Genomic DNA, 8,652 nt, shown 5'->3' on the forward strand with positions numbered 1-8,652 from the left:
AGGGCTTTAACATGCGCGCTCATTCACACTCGGAGTCAGAAGCCGCGCTCACTTGCCAGTCACCGTCCGTTTTTTTATTGAACTTTTGTTTTTATTTCACGGGAAAGCATCATGACTTAACCCAATGTCATCTTTTGCACAATGAAAGAAATGCTGACTGAGAGACAGTCGATACTTCAATCATTTCTTCTGTGTTTTGCATGTTAACTGTTAAACCAGATCCCATTTTACACAATTTTTGTCGGGGATTCTTTCAAAATCTTCATTGCTGATGACACCAGGAATCTGGGGCAACTTTTGTCAAATTTAACAGCACCAGTTATTCCTTCCATGCACAGAAAATAGAATCAGTAAAGAAGATAAAATCCCACGGTGCTCATTTTCAGATTCAACACAGTAGGGTTTCAAATAAAGTGAAAGAATTTTACAGTGAAAGGATTTGGAAGTGTTACTTATATTTGTATCTTTAATTAAACGTTGTGACGTCTGACTCCCGTTCATGCCTCTGCTGAATAAGAAAGGAGGGTTTGACGTTGACCAGACTGCACTGCCCCTGATATTTGTGAGCTCATCCTTCATATTCAGTGGTTTCTCGCCCTTTGATGGGCTGCAGTGTGGCGGATATCACGTTGGCCTCACACACGAAAGGTCCCCGGTGGATCCGTTTTCTCTCACTGAAAGTTAACTATTTATTTAAGTGGAATAAAGAGCAATGAAGGAATAAGGGAGCCCTTTTGCCAGGAGAATAAATAGCAAATAAAAACAGCAATTGCTGGAAATCTCAGTAGGTCAGGCAGCACTTGCCAGGAGACGAAACTCGCTTCGGATTGTTCCACTCGAGCAACTTTAAACATAATGTTTCCGCCCGGGATTGAACCAGGGACCTTTCGCGTGCAAAGCGAACGTGATAACCACTACACTACGGAAACCTCTGGCACAGCTGGCACAACAGAGGGGAGCTGACCAGTGAGCTCCCTCTGTGCTGATCGGGAATGTGTTGGCTCACCTCAAACAACTTCTGTCCCACACTGAAAGCTCTCAATCCTTCTCCTCCACTGGCCTTTACAGAAATGTCACGGATCACCCAGCCACCGTGTTCACTTCCACATCCTCACAGTGGGGCCACAGAGGCTCCTACCGTCTCCCCGCAATCAGCGAACACAAAATTAAACCCGGAACACGTGTCCAGCAACGGGCAGGAGAAACAAGATAATCTGTAAGTTCGGTCCGTAACAGAAAGTAATGGGGTTATTCATGGTGATTACAGCAATTACTAATCGTCTCACAGACCTCAATTATTTTTATTTGACGAATTGATCGAGTATCGTTACCAGGTTAGTGCGCCGGATCTTAACCCCTCGACCACCAGGGAACAGCTACGATGCATGTAGATATATTTATATATATTTATATATGACCGTGAATATCAACGGCTAGCTGCCTAGACCTCAGGGCGCAACGGTAGCACGTCTAAATTTTAGTGAGAGGAATTATTTTCGACAGTGAAACCCATTTCATCGTTTGTTCCCTTTTAAACACTAGAAACTGAGACGAGGAATAAATAGAGAAATCAAAGCACAACGATATCGACAAGAGGAAGAGAGAAGGGGAAATACTGTCCCCACCCAGAACTAATGCAGAAACTCCTCTGCTGCGCTCGGGGTGGCGACCCACAGCCTGGATACACTAACGTCCCAACAGCTCATTGACTGTCGGAGTGGGACCGTGCGGCGCTTCAGAAGACAGGTCGAAAAAGCAAAGTCACTGATTCGGTCTCATGTGCTCCGGCTGCAAAGAATAGATACACACAATAACATGCTTTTATAATGGTTACACATTATCGCCATTCTTGTCAAGCAGTCGTTTCGTTGCTCCAGGGATATGATTCTCAATTCAGGGTTGTTCATGGCAATTTGCGAGAGATTCCACGTTCAAATACCGAATGAGACCTTTCAATTTGCATAGAACTTATGCAAACAAGTGTTATGCATGTAAACCTGTAAATAACATGTTTAACCACCAGAGGGCTCATCCCCTGGAGTCCCAAGAGATCCCACAATCCCTTGGGAGCACTTGTACTTAAGGAGGCCTCACAGGCTGGAGAAACACTCTGGAGACCTGCAAGAAAAGACTAAGGTCACAAATTACTTTGAGTTCACAGTATCTGGTCAGACTCTTTAGTCATGCAATACAACTGGCGATGAGATACAGATGACGAACCCCACCGCAACGATGAGACCAATGGGCATCCTGGAGAAATTTTCAGAAGGAGATGATTGGGACACCTAAGTGGAGCGACTCGAACAATACTTCGTGGCCAGCGAGCTGGAAGGAGAAGCGAATACTGCCAAAGGAAGGGCGATTCACCTCACTGTTTGCGGGGCACCATCTTATGGCCTCATACAAAAGCTGCTTGCTCCAGCGAAACGCACAGAGAAATAGTATGTTGATTTGTGCACACTGGTCCGGGAGCATCTTAACCTGAAGGAAAGCGTTCTGATGGCGAGGTTCCGGTTCTACATGTGCAAAAGTTCTGAAGGCCAGGAAGTGGCGAGCTATGTCGTCGAGCAAAGACACCTTGCAGGCATTTGGAATTTGTAGGACATTTGGAGCACATGCTCAGGGACTTCTTTGTACTTGGCATTGGCCATGAAGTAATACTTCGTAAACTAATTTTGACAGTCGAGACCCCAACCTTGAGTAAAGCCACAGCGATAGCCCAAGCGTTTATCGCCACCAGTGACAATACCAAACAAATCTCTCAGCACACGGGTGCTGTACAAGTACTGTGAACAAAGTAGTGTTGTTTTCAAATCGTTACGTACAGGGCAGGCCTCACATGCCTGTAGCTGTACGTCTGCAGATGTCTCAGAGTTCACCATCAAGAGTGATGAATGCTACGCCATTAACATCTTGTTGGCGCTGCGGGGGTGATCATCGTTTCCAATCATGCCGCTTCAAAGGATACGTTTGCAAGGGCTGTGGAACAATGGGACACCTGCAACGAATGTGCAGGCAAGCTGCAAACCCTGCTAATCCTGCAAACCACTATGTTGCAGAGGAGGGCAGATCCACGGCAGATCACAATGAACCAGAGCATCAGACCGAGGAGGTAGAGGTATATGGGGTGCATACATTTACCACAAAGTGCCCCCGATAATGTTGAAGGTTGAATTAAATGGACTCCCGGTGTCAATGGAGCGAGACATGGGCGCGAGCCAGTCCATTATGAGCAGAAAGACTTTCGATAAATTGAGGTGCAGCAAGGCCTCAAGGCCAGTCCTGACTCCCATTCGCACTAAACTGAGAACTTACACAAATGAACTGATTCCCGTAATCGGCAGTGCTACTGTAAAGGTCTCCTACGATGGAGCGATACACAAGTTACCACTCTGGGTGCTACCGGGCGATGGCCCCACGCTGCTCGGCAGGAGCTGGCTGGGGAATATACGCTGGAACTGGAACGACATCCGGGTGCACTCGCCCGTCAACAACATTTCGTCTGCCCAGGTCTTAAACAAATTCCCCTCGTTGTTCGAACCAGGCATCATGAAGGTCCAAAGAGCAAAAGTGCAGATCCACCTAATTCCCCGGGGCGTGACCTATCCATCACAAAGCGAGAGCAGTACCGTACATGATGAGAGAGAGGGTGGAGATCGAGCTGGACAGGCTGCAACGAGAGGGCATCATTTTGCCGATCGAATTCAACGAGCGGACCAGTCCGGTTGTTCCAGTCCTCAAGGGAGAGGGCACCGTCATATTCTGTGGTGATTACAAAGTAATTATCAAATGTTTCTCCCTTCAGGATCAATACCCACTACCAAAGGCAGACAACCTTTTTGCGACGCTCGCGGAGGAAAGACGTTCACGAAGCTGGACTTGACCTCAGCCTACATGACGCAGGAGCTGGAGGAATCATCGAAGGGCCTCATCTGCATCAACACGCACAAAGATCTCTTCATTCACAACAGATGCCCATTTGGGATTCGATCGGCCAGCGAATTCCAGAGAAACATGGAAAGCTTACTGAATTCGGTCCCACGCACCATGGTCTTCCAGGACAACATCTTGGTTACAGGTCGGGACACAGATTAGCATCTGCAGAACCTGGAGGAGGTTCTTAGTCGGCTTAATCGCGTGGGGCAAAGGTTAAAATGCTCGAAGTGCATTGTCCTGGCGCCTGAAGTGGAGTTCCTGTGGAGAAGAATTGCGGCGAACGGCATCAGGCCCACCGATTCGTAGATGGAGGCAATCGACAACGCACCAAGGCCACAGAACGTGACGGAGCTGCGGTCGTTTCCAGGAATCCTGAACTACTTTCGTATCTTCTTACCGGGTCTCAGAACACAGTTCGAACCACTGCACGCTTTACTGCATAAAGAAAATGAATGGGTATGGGGTAAAAGCCAAGAAAATGCCGTTGTAAAAGCTAGAAAGCTGTTGTACTCAACCAAATTGCTTGTGCTGCATGATGCATGTAAGCCTTTGGTGCTAGCATGTGATGCGTCGTCATACGATGTTGAGTGTGTATTGCATCAAGCTCATGAATCTGGGAAATTGCAACGGGTTACTTATACATCCAGGAGTCTGTCTAAGGCTGAGAGGGCCTACAGCATGATCAAAAAAGAAGTGTTAGCATGTGTTTATGGAGTAAAAAAAATGCACCAATATCTGTTTGGGCTCAAATTTGAATTGGAAACTGACCATAAGCCACTTATTTCCCTCTTTTCTGAAAGTAAGGGGATAAATACAGATGCATCGGTCCGCATCCAGAGATGGGCGCCCACATTGTCCGCATACAACTACGCCATCCGCCAGAGGCCAGGCACAGAAAACTGTGCCGATGCTCTCAGTAGGCTGCCATTGCCCACCACAGGGGTGGAGATGGCACAGCCCCCAGATTTAGTTATGGTAATGGAAGCATTCGAGAGTGAGCAATCACCTGTTACCGCCCGACAGATTAGAATCTAGATGAGTCCAGATCCCTCATTGTCCTTAGTAAAAAACTGTGTGCTCCACGGGAGTTGGTCTCGTGTTCCGTTAGAGATGCAGGAAGAAATAAAGCCGTACCAGCGGCGCAGAGATAAAATGTCCATACAGGCAGATTGTATCAATTAGTGGTGCCAAATAAGGGCAGGGACACTTTCATTAGTGATCTCCACAGTACCCACCCAGGCATTGTAATGACGAAAGCGATAGCCAGATCCCACGTGTGGTGGCCCAGTATCGATGCGGACTTAGAGTCCTGCGTTCACAGATGTAATACATGTTCGCAGTTAAGCAATGTACCCAGGCAGGCGCTGCTAAGTTTTTGGTCTTGGCCCTCCAAACCGTGGTCTAGGGCACACGTCGACTATGCAGGCCCGCTCTTGGGTAAAATGTTCCTTGTGGTTGTAGATGCGTACTCCAAGTGGATTGAATGTGAGATGATGTCCGCTGCCACCATTGAAAGCTTGCGGATCATGTTTGCCACGCACGTCCTGCCTAACGTTCTTGTCAGTGACAATGGGCTGTGCTTCACCAGTGCTGAGTTCAAAGAGTTCATGACACGCAATGGGATCAAACATGTCACATCTGCCCCGTTGAAACCAACATCCAATGGTCAGACAGAGAGAAGAGTGCAGCAATCAAGCAGAGCTTGAAGAGTGTAACTGAGGGCTCACTGCAGAGTCACCTATACCGAGTCCTGCTTAGTTACCGCACAAGACCCCACTCGCTCACTGGCGTTCCCTCCGTGGAACTGCTCATGAAAAGGGCACTTAAGACAAGGCTCTCGTTAGACCACCCTGATATACACAAACAGTTAGCGAGCAGGCGGCTTCAAGAGAATACATATCATGATCAAGCAAATGTGTCACGCGAAATCGAGATTAATTATCCTGTATTTATGTTGAACTATGGACAAGGTCCCAAGTTGCTTCCCAGCACTGTCGTGGCCAAAGAGGGAAGTAGGGTGTTCCTGGTCAAACTTTCATATGGACTCACCTGCAGAAAACACTTGGACCAAACCAAACTCAGATTCACGGACTATCCAGAACAACCCACAATAGACTCTACCTTTTTCGCTCCTCCAACACACACACAAGTGGCACTCAACCCAGCGGTTGACCACGAAGCAGAACCCATCACCCGCAGCAGCCCAGCAGGACTCACAACGCCCAGCAGGCCAGCGAGGGCCCAACAAATGACTCACCAAAACCAGCATTTGCACCGAGAAGTCCAACCAGAAAAAAGGAAGGCCACAGATTGACTCAAATTGTAAATAGTTACACTACTGACTTTGGGGAGGCTGGGGGGAGCGGTGCGGGGGGAGTGTTGTTACATATATAAACCTGTAAATACCTTTTTTAACCATCAGAGGGCTCATCCACTGGAGTCCCAAGGGATCCCACAATCTCTTGGGAGCACCTGTACACCAGGAGGCCTCACAGGTTGGAGAGGCACACTGGAGACTTGTAATAAAGGACGACGGTCACACCTTACTTTGAGTTGCAGTATCTGGTCAGATTCTTTATTCAAGACATAACACTCTGTATTTAGGAGACTGGTTTAAAATGTTTATTGCTCATGTGACAAGGAATCTGGGGTGACTTTTGTTCAAATTATTTCACAGCAAAAATAGTCTCAAAAATCACATTCCGCCCGGGATCCTTTCGCGTTTGAAGCGAACGTGATAACAACGATGCTACGGAAACACTGCGGTTCAAATGATGTTAGGAACATAACCAGATGTTTAAACTTGCTGTCGAGGAACTGCCAGGATCTTCTTCAATAGTGGACCAGGCTTGTGGGGCCGAATGGCCTACTCCGGCCCCTAATCCTTCCATTCTTATGATCTTATGACCTTTCACAGGAGAACAAACTCGCCACTGAGCATGCATGAGGAGAAAGCTACAGAAAACATTCCCGCCCAGTGAGCTTTCCTTGTGAGGCAAACATGTGAACCGCTACACTGCGGAAACATCTCCTCTTTCAGCACCAGGTCAGACGGAAATGTGAAGTGAGCAGGTGAACTGCTGAATCCCAGTTTTTTGGAGTGAGTTGTGGTGTCAAACAATGAGTTTCACTTAATGATAAAAAGTAAGAAATGTCAGATTCAAATCCACACCTCCAGAGGAGACTGCGAACGGAACACAGCACCTGAGACCGCTCGGACATCCTGACTATTCAGTGGTGGATGTGGCCACCTGCAGGGTGATTTTGAACTGTTGTGTCCTGTCACATGAAATAAATGAGGGCACCAGGCGTATCTCTGCCTGATACCGGGGAAACAGTGAGACAGACTTTGGAGCAAGGGTCTGGTTATTGCCAAACAGCAAAGAAAATATTAATTCTGGAAGAACAATTTCCAAAAATACAGTGACCCAGACGTGATTTGAACACGCAACCTGCGAGGGCTGCACAGAAAGTGTTGGATGTTCGTCTATATGAAGGTTTCACAATACAAGTGGCTTTAAAATCCCCGCCCATTCCCACCAGGTATCAGAAGCAGCGCTCAACTGCCAGTCACCGTATGTTTTTTTCTGAAACATTTGTGTTGCTTTCACGGGAAAGCATCATTAATTAACCCCTCACCTTCTTTTGCACAATGAAAGAAATGCTAACTGAGGGACAGTCGGATACTTCAATCATTTGTCCTGTGCTTTGGGGAGCGGGTAGGGAAGTGGACCTGAGTCCATGATCGCATCGACCATGATCGTATTAAATGGCAGAGCAGGCATGAGGGGTGTATGGCCGACTCCTGCTCATATTTCTTATGTTCTTATGTTCTTATGCATATTAACCCATTTTACACACTGTATTTTAGGATTCTGGTTCAAAACCTTCATTGCCGATAACGCCAGGAATCTGGGGCAACCTTTGTCAAATTTAACAGCACCGGTTATTCCTACCGTGCACAGAAAATAGAATCAGCAGTGAGGATAAAATCCCACGGTGCTCATTTTCAGATTCAATTCAGTAGGATTTCAAATAAAGTGAAAGAATTTTACAGTGAAAATATTGGGAAGTGTTACTTATATTTGTGTCTTTAATTAAACTTTGTGGCGTCTGACTCCCGTTCATGCCTCTGCTGAATAAGAAAGGAGGGTTTGACGTTGACCAGACTGCACGGACCCTGATATTTCTGAGCTCATCCTTTATATTCAGTGGTTTCTCGCCCTTTGATGGGCTGCAGTGTAGCGGATATCACGTTGGCCTCACACACGCAAGGTCCCCGATTGATCCGTTTTCTCTCACTGAAAGTTATCTATTTACTGAAGTGAAATAAAGAGCAATGAAGGAATAAGGGAGCGTTTTGCCAGGAGAATAAATAGCAAATAAAAACAGCAAATGCTGGAAATCTCAGCAGATCAGGCAGCATTTGCCAGGAGAATAAACTCGCCTCTGATTGTTCCTCTAAAGCAAGTTGAAACATAAAGTTCGTGGCCAGGATTGAACCAGGGCCCTGTCTCATGTAAAGAAAACGTAATAACCGCTGTATGACAGAAACCTCTGGCACAACAACCGCAACAAAGGGGAGCTGACCAGTGAGCTCCCTCTGTGCTGATCAGGAATGTGTTGGCTCACCTTAAACAACTTCTGTCCCACACTGAAAGTTCTAAATCATTCTCCTCCGCTGCCCTTTACAGAAATGTCATGGATCACCCAGCC

At 46.9% G+C, this 8,652-nt stretch overlaps 1 non-coding gene across 1 annotated transcript; it reads right to left on the reverse strand.

The window, feature by feature from the left end:
* Positions 1–856: 856 nt before the first annotated feature.
* trnaa-ugc (transfer RNA alanine (anticodon UGC)) lies at positions 857–929 on the reverse strand. Its single transcript has one exon. It is a non-coding gene; the product is annotated as a tRNA-Ala (tRNA).
* Positions 930–8,652: the final 7,723 nt, after the last annotated feature.

This window comes from Pristiophorus japonicus, unplaced genomic scaffold (assembly GCF_044704955.1).
Source record: "Pristiophorus japonicus isolate sPriJap1 unplaced genomic scaffold, sPriJap1.hap1 HAP1_SCAFFOLD_75, whole genome shotgun sequence".
NCBI lineage: Eukaryota > Metazoa > Chordata > Chondrichthyes > Pristiophoridae > Pristiophorus > Pristiophorus japonicus.